The sequence below is a fragment of the Gossypium arboreum genome, chromosome 4, assembly GCF_025698485.1.
Source record: "Gossypium arboreum isolate Shixiya-1 chromosome 4, ASM2569848v2, whole genome shotgun sequence".
Lineage (NCBI taxonomy): Eukaryota > Viridiplantae > Streptophyta > Magnoliopsida > Malvales > Malvaceae > Gossypium > Gossypium arboreum.
Window position 1 is genome coordinate 7,112,717 of NC_069073.1, and position 12,469 is coordinate 7,125,185.

Here is a 12,469-nt window from a genome sequence, read left to right on the forward strand (position 1 = left end):
ATTTTCTTTTGTTTTATGACATGCGGATCATTTTTCCCTTCTATGGAAACATCAAATTCTCACTCTAACATGTACTTATGACTATTAGGTATTTTTACCGATTAAGTCTTTTTACTCGTTTTCACTTAAAACCGAGTAGCACAAGTTGTCTAACATAATTTAAAACCTCATATTCTATCATAAAACACCCAAATACACAAACTTCACCTGTGGGTATTTTTCCAATTATGAACCCTAGGTTGAATTATTGCTAGCATATGCTAAATCAAGTTACCGGGACTCCAAAAACATAAAAATCATTAAAAACGAGGCTAGAACGGACTTACAATCGATCTTGGAAGCTTGGAAACCCTAGCCATGGAGTCTCCCTTGGTATACACGTCCATGGTGAAGACAATGAACAAAATTGGCTTTTAATTTTGTATTTTAATTCATTTTACCCCTAAATGACCAAAATGCCCTTTTTACTAAAATTTTCAAAAATTCCATCCATGTCCAATTTTTGTCCATAAATTTAGAAATTGGTTAAATTGCTATTTAATACCTCCGAATTAATATTTCAAAGCAATTTCATACTAGAAACTTCTAGAATGCAAGTTTTGCAACTTATTCAATTTAGTCCCTAACTTCAAATTAAGCACTTTATGCATAGAATTTCTTCATGAAATTTTCACACAATCATGAAATGATATCATAGACCTCAAAATAATCATAAAATAATTATTTCTATCTCATATTTGTGGTCACAAAACCACTATTCTAATTAGGCCCTAATTCAGGATATTACAGTTACATTACGGGTTGAGTCAACAAACGATCATTGTATCGTGCTCTACTTGATTTTATTTTTGCAGGATATTGTTGATTTTGAAGAGAAATGAAGTATTTTTTTATTGGGCAACAAATTTTATCCTTACTCTTTAAAGAGTATTACTTGGAGCCAAAGTTAATTTGAATTTGCTTGGAGTTCAAGGCTTTGTTTCGAAAGTCAAAATGGAGATTTTGTGTGGATAATTATTTTATTTTAAATGTTTCTTTATCACCTTAGTTACTTGGAGAAGGTGTCGATCTCATACTATAAATAAGCTATTAGTTTTATGTGTAACTTTAATAGGTAGAAGGAAGATCAATTTATATATAATCAACTTTTGTTCTGGTATGTCCATCAAGTAACCGAATAAATGAATAAGAATGAAAACTAAATCTCATAATTACGTTAAGTTGAGCCATCTAATTTGAGGCTTCATTTTGCCCGTATATTTTGACTAAAATCTTACTATATACCTATTTTGACATTCAACTAGACCAAATCATACTAGCAGCACCCTTTATCTCTTTTTGTCGAGGGAAAAGTTAAATTGTTAACCGAATACATACCCTTACTATCTAATTCCCAAAAAACTCCGTTCCAAACACTATCATTCACCCTCAACCCTTCAATGTACACCGTAGCAAATTTAATATACCATCCTCCCATTGAAACAAACTATGCTTAAAGATTAAACTTTCTATAAGGTCTAATTCTTTTGAGATTTATGGTTTCCTTTTCAATAATATATTTTCAAAACCAAAATTAAGTACTCATAATAAGTACACTGTAATTTATCATTGCACCTGACACTTTTAAGCTATTTTCAAGCTCTTCATATCCTTCACCTAACAACATTAATTCTAAGCCTATGAATATAGTTATTTCTAGCTCTAGCTATGAAGTACTTGTGTTTCTATTCCCATCCTTAATGCACTTGGACCTCTCTTTTTATCTCCAAATGGACACTATATTATTACCAATCCATAGCTATTTAGTACACTCCCTCTTCTCCAAAGTCCTTCCTCGTCTAAGTCCCTTTCATTTCCCAAATCATTTAAGACTTCAATTAATTAATTTATAAGCACATACATAGAGGTATGGAAGCATAGGTTTCTGTTACATCTACAGATGTATAAGTAACATTGTTAGAAAAACTGAAAAAGCTAATTTATTTCAATTCATAAGAAAGGGTGTCCATTTCCTAGTTGAAAAAAATTGGTTTTTGGCTCTTTATTTGATAGTGACACCAAGGATAGATAATTCCTCACAGCTAGCGTGCCTTTCCATTTTTCCAATTTACTAATAATACAATAAACTATAAGTCTTTCAGATCAACTTAAAAGCTGGTTCATTTTAATTTATGAAAACAATTCTCATATTGGGTCTTCATCACGCAGTAGATAGCCAAGAATAGATGTAGAAAAATTAAGACTATATATATATATATATATATATATATATATATATATGTCTAAGAGTTCATCACATTTGGTGTGCCTCTTCATTTTTCTATTTCATCGCAAACTCTTCTTCCACCATGGCTTCCAAAAACCAGCTGCATCATTATTTCACTTGTTTGGCCTTACTAATCTTTATATTAGGTGTATGTGAAGCCATATCCTGCACTACTCTTGAAGATGCATCCATGTACGAGAGGCATCAACAATGGATGGTCCAATTCAGACGAATTTACAAGGACAACAACGAGAGGCAAAAGCGTTTCCAGATTTTCAAACATAATGTGGCACGCATCGACTCTTTCAATGTTGCCAACAACAAGCCGTACAAGCTCAGTGTGAACCAATTTGCAAACCTAACCAACCAAGAGTTCACAGCTTCTCGAAATGGGTTCAAGGGCCATATCTGTTCCTGTTGAAGTTCGCATACATGCAACAGATAAAGAAATCAATGAGCAGACCATGCAACACAAGTTATGCGAATGAAGTATGAAGAAGCAGATCAAGCCGCACTTACAGCACATGAAGTGCATTGAGCTTTTGAAGTTGATGCTACTGTTCAATTTTGGTTTCATTTTGTTACTTTAAGTAATATTTTGTAACTTAGTTTAATTAGAACTAAGTAGGTAATGTATTTAATGTAATTGGGTGCTGATAAGATTGATAGATCAGCTTATCTAATTGTGCAAGTTGTGATTTGTAAGTTGCAATATGCAAGTTGTGCATGTTGCAATGAAGCCTGAAAATAGTAAGTGAAACCTGTTAAAGCTGACCAGCTTATGACTGGTATATGTATTGGCATTATGCCATCTTTTTAATCAATGAATTTCAACAGAAAACATTCAAGAAAAATACTCTCTCAATTTTTGCTTTCTTTCACCAGTAAAATTATGTTTGTTTATCCTGCAAATATTGAGCCTTTTTGAAGCTCAATCTTCCTTCATTCTTTATCCGAATTTATTACGTTGTTGCTCAAGTTTTACACTGAGCTTCATACTTCTTCCGGATAAATTGTTCAAAAACCCAACAATTGGTATCTAAAGCCAAATTCTTAGTGGACCTGTCATATTTCAATCCTTAAAACCATGTCTTTCTCAGGATTCTCACCAACACCACCACCAGTCTTCAATGGAGAGGGCTACCACATTTGGGTAGTGAAAATGAAGACCCACCTATAGGCATTCAATTTGTAGGAGGTTGTCAACACAGATGTTGAAGCAGCACCTTTTAGAGCCAACCCAACAGTGGCTCAGATAAGACAGCATTCTGATGAAAGAACCAAAAGGCACAAAGCCATGTCTTGCATCCAGAACAATGTGTCTGATGTGATTTTCAAAAGAATCATGGCTTGTGAGTCACCAAAGTAGGCCTGGGATAAGTTAAAGGAGGAGTTCCAAGGGACGGAAAGAACAAAGCAGCAACAGCTATTGAATTTAAGAAGAAACTTTGAAAACTTGAAGATGAAAGAGGAATAAACAGTGAAGCAATACTCAGACAGAATCATGGCTGTAGTAAACAGCATAAGGCTACTTGGAGAACAATTTAGTGAAGCAAGAATTGTGGAGAAGGTCATCTCAACCTTACCTGAAAGGTATGAGGTAAAGATCTCATCTCTTAAAGACTCGAAGGACCTGACTAGCATTTCATTAACAGAGCTGATCAATGATCTTTATGCTTAAGAGCAAAAGAGAGCAAGTAGACTGGAGGAGCATCAAGAAGGTGCCTTAAAAGCCAAAAACAAACCAGCCACAAACTCCTCTGCCTACAAGGGCAAGAAAACCTGGAAAGATAAGCCTAGAGCAGATGGTGCAAGAAAATATCCACCTTGCCCATACTGCAAAAGGCTAAGTCATCCGAGTGAAGTATGTTGGTTTAGGTCTGATGTGCAGTGTAAATTCTACAAAAATATGGGCCATGTTGTGAAAGTCTATAGAAACAAAGGCAAGCAGAGACAAAACCAACCTTCGCAACCAAGAGCTGAAGCTCAAGTAGCAAAAGAAGGCAGTGACCAAGAAGAGCAAGTTTTTATAGTTTCTTGCTCAGCTGCCAAAAGAAAAGCCACAAAAGGATAGCTAATTGACAGTGGTTGCACAAACCACATGAACCCTAATGCTGCTATCATCAAGACAATTGACAGAATCTTTAAAGCAAAGGTGAAGGTTGGAAATTGACACTTCATCAAAGCAGAAGGTAAATGAGATGTGCTGATTGAAACTTCTACAGGTATCAAACCTGTCTCAAATGTACTTTTGGTGCCTGAAATAGATAGAAACCTGCTCAGCATAGCTTAGTTGCTAGAAAAGAGCTACTCAGTGGTGTTCAAAGGCAATGAGTGCCTAATCAGTGACCCAAATGGATCCAAACTCATGATAGTGACCATGGCTGGCAAGAGCTTTGTTGTGGATTGGAATAAAAGCTCAGACAGTGCCTACAAAGCTATTCAAGATGAATCCAAGCTGTGGTACAAAAGACTTGGCCATGTCAACTACAACTTAATGACTCAGCTAAAGAAAGAAGATTTGGTTGAAAACTTCACTAACTCAGTTGAAAAGGAAGAAGTTTGTGAAGTATGTCAGCTAGGAATATAAGTTAGACTACCATTTCCTAAAAACAAAGCCTGGAGAGCTTCTGAAAGACTGCAACTTGTACACACTGATATGTATGGTCCAATGAAGACTCAATCTCTGAATGGTAGCAGGTATTTCATCTTATTCATTGATGATTACTCGAGATATTGTTGGATTTATTTTTTGAAACAGAAATCAGAAGTGGCTTCAGTATTTTTAAAGTTTAAAGCTGCAGTAGAGACTGAAACAGAATGCAAGTTGAAGACATTGAGGTCTGATAATGGGACTGAGTATACTTCATCCGGGCTACATACATTTTGTAATGAAGTAGGTATCAAACTCCAGCTCACCAACACTTATACACCTCAACAAAATGGTGTAAGTGAAAGAAAGAACAGAAGCTTGATGGATATGGTCAGGTGCCTAATGTTTGAAAGAAATTTGCCTAAGACATATTTGGTAGAAGCAGTTAACACTATTGTTTACCTCCAAAACAGGCTCCTAACCAAGGCTTTGGCTCAAGAAACTCCATTTGAGGCCTGGTTCCAGTTCAAACCATAACTAGCTTACCTAAGAGTCTTTGGATGTGTATGTTATGTTCATGTTCCAATAGCAAAAAGAGACAAGCTTGCTAAGAAAGCTCAACCTGGTATTTTGGTGGGTAACAGCAGTATCAAGAAAGGTTATAGGATACTTGATTCTTCAACAAAGAAGGTCTCTGTGAGCAGAGATGTTGTATTCGATGAGAAGTCAAGCTGGAACCGGGATAAAAATGAACCAGAAACTACTGCAGAAGATTTGGTGACAGATCAGACTGAAGCTGATCAAAATGGTCCTAAAATGGACATTAATAATGAACCAGTCAGAGGCACTAGACCATTGGCTGAGATTTATGAAAGAGCTCATGTGGTTGCTATTAAACCAAGCTGTTTTGAAGAAGCTAAAGCTCATCAAGGCTGGAAACAGGAAATGGTTGATAAAATCAGTATGATTGAGAATAATTAGACCTGTAGCTAGTTGAAAGACCACTCAACAGAAAAGTCATGGAGTGAAGTGGGTGTTTAGAGCCAAGCACTATGCTGATGGAAGCTTGATCAAACTGAAAGCAAGGCTGGTTGTAAAAGGGTTCAGCCAAAAGTATGGCATTGACTACTTTGAAACCTTTGCACCAGTGGCTAGGCTTTATAGCATAAGGCTGCTAGTTGCCTTAGCAGCACAAATGTAATGGAAAATCCATCAGCTCGATGTGAAGTCAGCCTTCCTCAATGGATTTCTTGAAGAGGAGGTTTATATTGAACAATTTGAAGGATTCAAAGTGCCTGGTGAAGAAGACAAGGTGTACAAACAGAAGAAAGCCTTGTATGGTTTGAAGCAGGCTCTAAGAGCCTGGTATAGCAGGATCAATGGCTATCTAGCTAGCCCTGGATTTGAAAGAAGCATCAGTGAACCTACTTTGTATGTGAAAAAAGCAAGGTAGTGAAACTTAACTAATAGTGTTTCTATATGTTGATGATCTGTTAGTAACAAGAGGAGACCAAGCAATGCTGATAGACTTCAAGTGCAAAATGCAACAAGTGTTTGAGATGTCTAATTTGGGAAAAATGTCTTACTTCTTTGGCATGGAAGTTGTAATAGCCCAAAATTGGGTCTAGTTGGAATAGAGGTTTCAGGACCACAAAATCTGAGATATAAATAATTATTTTATGATTATTTTGAGGTCTATGATATGATTGCATGATTGTGTGAAAATTTCGTGAAGAAATTCTATGCATAAAGTGCTTAATTCGAAGTTAGTGACTAAATTGAAGAAGTTGCAAAACTTGCATTCTAGAAGTTTCTAGTATGAAATTGATTTGAAATATTAATTAGGAGGTCTTAAATAGAAATTTGACCAATTTCTAAGTTATGGACAAAATTGGACATGGATGGAATTTTTGGAAAGTTTAGTAGTAAGGGTATTTTGGTCATTTAGGGTAAAATGAATTAAAATACAAAATTAAAAGCCAATTTGCTCATCTTCTTCACCATGGACGTGTATACCTAGGGAGACTCCATGGCTAGGGTTTTCAAGCTTCCCAAGCTCAATTGTAAGTCCGTTCTAACCCGTTTTTCAAGTTCTTTACGTTTTAGAGTCCCGGTAACTTGATTTAGCTTATGCTAGCAATAATTCAACCTAGGGTTCATATTTGGAAAAATACCCATAGGTAAAATTTGTGTATTCTGGTGTTTTATGATACAATATGAGGTTTTAAATTATGTTAGACAACTTGTGCTACTCGATTTTAAGTGAAAACGAGCAAAAGGGCTTAATCGGTAAAAATACCTAATAGTCATAAGTATATGTTAGAGTGAGAATTTGATGTTGCCATAGAAGGGAAAAGTGATCATCATGTCATAAAACATAAGAATAAGGGATGAAGTTTAATTCCCGAGCCTAGGGGCAAAAGTGTAAATATGCAAAAGTTTAGGGGCAAAATTGTAATTTTTCCAAAGTTTGAGTTAAGGACTGTTTTGAATAGTACATTAATTAAATAAGTAAAATATGATGTTTTAGATCCCGGAAAACGAGATTTGAACCTAGAATGAGAGAAAAATCGAAAATTGGAAAAGTTGGTAAAATGGCCGTTTTAATATCAAGGTAAGTTCATATGTATAATAAGCATTAATTTATGCATGTTTCAATGTAAAATTGATATGTTTACTATGATCTCCGAGATGTTGAAAGTATGTAAGTTGGTATGATAATAATACAACAATAATCTTGTAATTTATATTTGAAAGTTAAATTTAGTGAATTAATTGAATTATGTTAAATTAAATGATTATGGTGCCAAGTTTATGAATTGATTTAAAAATATGTCTATGGTACATGAAGTGCATTGAATTATCATACATAAATGTGATTTCTATGATTATGGATATTATGGGAAATTGTAAGTTCATATGATTTTTAATAAGACAATGTGTAATTTAATGTTATTGCGTTGATATTAAATAAGATGTAAGTTTATATGTAAGTAATACATCACTATTACTTGTATTATGATAGTTTATAAAAATATTGGAAATATGTTTGTGGATAATTACTTGATTGGTGAAATTGTTGGAAAAGAGAGAAATCCGGTTGAACCTTGAAAGATTGGATGATCTGAGATGGTATGTAGCTAGGTCACATGTATAGTCTTGAGTGCACATCATGTGTACAAGAGAGCTACAAGACATTATGATGTAGCTAGGTCGCATGGGTGATACTATGTGTACACCATGTAGACAAGAGAGCTACGGGATATATGTAGCTAGGTCGCATGCGTGGTTCCAAGTGAAGGACACCAGGTAGACAAGAGAGCTACGAGATAAACTGGCTAGGTCACATGGGTGGTACTAAGTGTTCACCATGTGTACAAGAGAGCCGAACTATATGATGGGTGGAGCTATGTGCTGAAACCACCAAGTATCGAGGATTGATCCGAAGTGTTCAACGAGAGACTCTCTATGTATTGCTTTGTGAGTTTTGTGATGAATATGTGCAGGAACTTGGTTATGTGAATGATGTGTCCATTAAGTGACCAGGATGTGGTAAGGTTATAAACAAGTAAGTTATACATGAGGATGATTTTATGGTGACCTTGTGATCATGGGCCTATACTTGTGATGTATGAAATGTGGTGAAAATGATTTGTGATATGTATGTTAAAATGAGGTTAATACAAAGAAAGTGTGAAATAGTGAATTAGCAATAAAACTGTTTTGGACAGTAGTAGTGACGTGATTTTGAAAAATCACCAAAAATAGTATAAATTGAATCAGAGACTGAATGAGATATCAAATTAAATCTTAATGAGTCTATGTTCATATAAAAGAAACATAGAAAGCAAAGGAGTTCTATATTTTGAGATATTTATGTTTTCGTGAGACTGATTCAGAATGATTATGTGATCCCCTGTTTTGACTTTGGAAAATCACAAAAAATTTGGAGAAAAATAATTAGAGGCTAAAAATTATATTTTTAAAATCCATAATGAGTCTATTTTCAAGATAAATCAACAAGAACATTATCCGAGTTACATCTTGTGAGATAATTATTTTTTAGTGAAGAGAAGTCGAAGCTGTCGAGAAAGTGAAACAGGGAAATTTTAATGAATAAACTGTACTAATTGGCTAAACAAAAAATTATGAAAATTTTATGGTGGAACGATATGTGTGTCTAGTTTCAGGGGAAATTTACGGATCTTAATTTGGATCTCTGTAGCTCAAATTATAAATAATTAAGTGACTATGACTCGTGTGGACAGTTTGATGTGAACATTTATTAGTAAATTGTGAAATCGTACTTACGAGAATGCTATATACATTAAGGATGTGGAATGGAGAGGAGGAGGAAAATAAATATATGTGGAATACATGGAAACTATGGTATATGAAAAATTGATATAATGAAATAAATGATATGTGTTTATAAGAAAACAAAAAGAGAATGTTATGTATCATGACATGTATATATATATATATGACTAGTCTCAATGTAATGCTTGTTGGGTATGGAATTGAATTGAAATGTTTCAAGCAAACATGTTATTCTGCGCATCTGAATCGTGGTATTTTATAAAGATATGATCTAGCTTTAAATATGAATGCTTGATGATTAAGCTGAAGATATTTGGTAAGATGATAATCTTGGTATAAATGTATAAGTGGTACTATAGTAAACAAGGTAAAATGAGTATGAGAGACACATGTATGATGACATACAAATGCTATGTTTGTGGTTTAATTGAGGATGTTTAATCATTAAATGAATACCATGTTATAAGCTTTTGATTTTGTATAAGTGTGTAAGAGATCAAGGTTGACCAAAACTTGGAAAATAGCCTAGGTATATTCCACACAGCAGAGACACGACCATGTGTCGGTAGTGTATGGAACACGACTTTGGGACAGGCGTGTGGAGCCTTAAAGCATGAAATTTCCAAGATTTTCGTAAGTTCTCGGTTTAGTCCCAAACCCTTTCTAAAGTATGTTTTGGGCTCCGTAGACTCAAATAAGGGACTATGTGTAAGAGAATGAACGCTTTGAAATATGAATAAAATTTTATGGCTCGTATTTTAGTTTAATGTTTGTATGTTTGTTTGGTAAGGCCTCATACCTTAGCCCGGCCTCGGATACGGGTAAGGGGTGTTACAGAAGTATCCCAAACTCAGCAAGGAATCTTCCTAAGTCAAAAGGCTTTTGCCTTAAAAATTCTAAACAAATTCTCCATCCTAAATTGCAAAACAACAAGTACACCAGTTGCCATTTGAGAGAAACTATCAAGCCAAGGTGATTTTGAGAAGGTTAGTGAATCAACCTATAGAAGTCTAGTTGGATGTTTGCTCTATTTAACTGCCACTAGACCAGTGTTTTCTGTAAGTCTGCTTTCAAGATCCATGCATTGCTGCAATGAAAAGCACTTCCAAGCTTCCAAAAGAGTGCTCAGGTACATCAAAGGTACTTAGAGCTATGGAATGATGTTTAGCAAAGTTGAAAACATGAAATTAATTGGCTATGCTGATAGTGATTGGGTTGGATCAATAGATAATATGAATAATACCTCAAGGTATCTATTCACTATTGGTTCAACCATTTTTTGCTGGAGTTCAAAGAAGCAAACTATTGTTGCTCAATCAACTGTTGAAGCAGAGTATGTGGTAGCTGTAAGAGCTGTCAACCAAGCCATTTGGCTAAGAAAAATAATGGCCGATTTAAATCAACACCAAAGGGAAGCAACAAAGATTAATTGTGACAACTAATCTGCTATTGTAATTGCAAAAAATCCAGTGTTCCATGGGAGAACTAAACACTTCAAGATCAAATTTTACTTTGTTAGAGAGATGGAGCAAGCTCAAGAAGTGAAGCTGATTCATTGCAGTTCTGAAGAACAACTTACTGATATCCTAACAAAGCCCCTTAGTGTGTTAAGATTTGAAGATTTAAGATCCAAAATTGGAGTTTACAGCATGCAAGCCAAGGAGGAGTGTTGAAGTTTGCATGCATCCAGTAGATAAAGCCACCAAGGAGCAGACCATGCAACATAAGTTATGCGGGTGAAGTATGAAGAAGCAAATCAAGCCGCACTTACAGCACATGAAGTGCATTGAGCTGCTGAAGTTGATGCTACTGTTCAATTTCGGTTTCATTTTGTTATTTTAAGTAATATTTTGTAACTTAATTTAATTAAAACTAAGTAGGTAATGTATTTAATGTAATTGGGTGTTGATAAGATTGGTAGATCAGCTTACCTAATTGTGCAAGTTGTGATTTGGAAGTTGCAATGTGCAAGTTGTGCAAGTTGCAATGAAGCCTAAAAATAGAAAGTGAAACCTATTAAAGCTGACCAGCTTATGTCTGGTATATGTATTGGCATTATGCCATATTTTTAATCAATGAATTTCAACAGAAATCATTCAAGAAAAATACTCTCAATTTTTGCTTTCTTTCACCAGTAAAATTCTGTTTCTTTATCATGCAAATATCGAGCCTTTTTGAAGCTCAATCTTCCTTCTTTCTTTATCCAGATTTATTACGTTGTTACTCAAGTTTTACACTGAGCTTCATACTTCCTCTAGATAATTTTTTTAAAAACCGAACAGTTCCAACACAACTACCACTTTCAAATATGAGAACGTCACCGCATTGCCTTCTACTGTGGATTGGAGAAAGAAAGGAGCTGTTACACCTATCAAGGACCAAGGCCAATGCGGTCTGCTCTAATTTCTTGTTCTCGAAAACATTACTAAAATATTACTATGCTTTGTTCTTTTTCTGTGTTGTGTTCTAACTATGTGTGTGTCTCGATCCTAGGATCTTTGAAATATAGGATCTTTGTTAGGCGTTCTCGATCGTAATGATCATAGAAGGGTTACTAAGCTAACAACAGTCCGATCGAGGCGGTGGATGTGACACTAAGGGTGAGAACCAAGGCTGCGAAGGTGGTCTAATGGACGTCATTGAGAAGAACAAAGTCTTGGCAACTGAATCCGTTTAACCTACAAGGGAGTTGATGGCACATGCAATACCAACGAAAAAGCCAATGATGCAGCTAAGATAAATGGGTTTGAAGATGTGCCTACCAATAGTGAAGATGCATTGCAGAAGGCCATTTCCAACCAACCGGTTTCTGTTGCCATCGATGCCGGGGGGTTCGACTTCTAGTTCTACTCAGATGGTGTGTTTACGGGAAGTTGTGGCACTGATCTGGACCACGGAGTGATGGCTGTTGGATATGGAGAGGATGGTGGCACTAAATATTGGTTGGTGAAGAACTCTTGGGGCAGTAGCTGGGGTGAAGAAGGTCACATTATGATGCAAAGAGATGTGGATGCAAAGGAAGGCCTTTGTGGTATTGCAATGCAAGCATCCTACCCTATTGCATAAACATAACTTAAACCATAGTTGCCTTTTCTATATATTCTCATAACCATAGTTGCCTTTTCTATATATTCTCATATGTCGAAACCATTTTTTTATTTTTGAAAACAGACGACTTTTATTTTAAGAAAATAAAAATCGGAGTCACCACCAATCTTTTTTGTTTAGGTGTGATCGAATCACCTCGTAATTTGATTGTTTTAATACAATGTTTTGTTTTACTAAAACAG

At 35.2% G+C, this 12,469-nt stretch overlaps 1 pseudogene; it reads left to right on the forward strand.

Annotated features, from left to right (window-relative positions):
* Positions 1-2,342: 2,342 nt before the first annotated feature.
* On the forward strand, positions 2,343-12,245 carry LOC108458726 (senescence-specific cysteine protease SAG39-like; annotated as a pseudogene).
* The last annotated feature ends 224 nt before the right edge of the window (positions 12,246-12,469 follow it).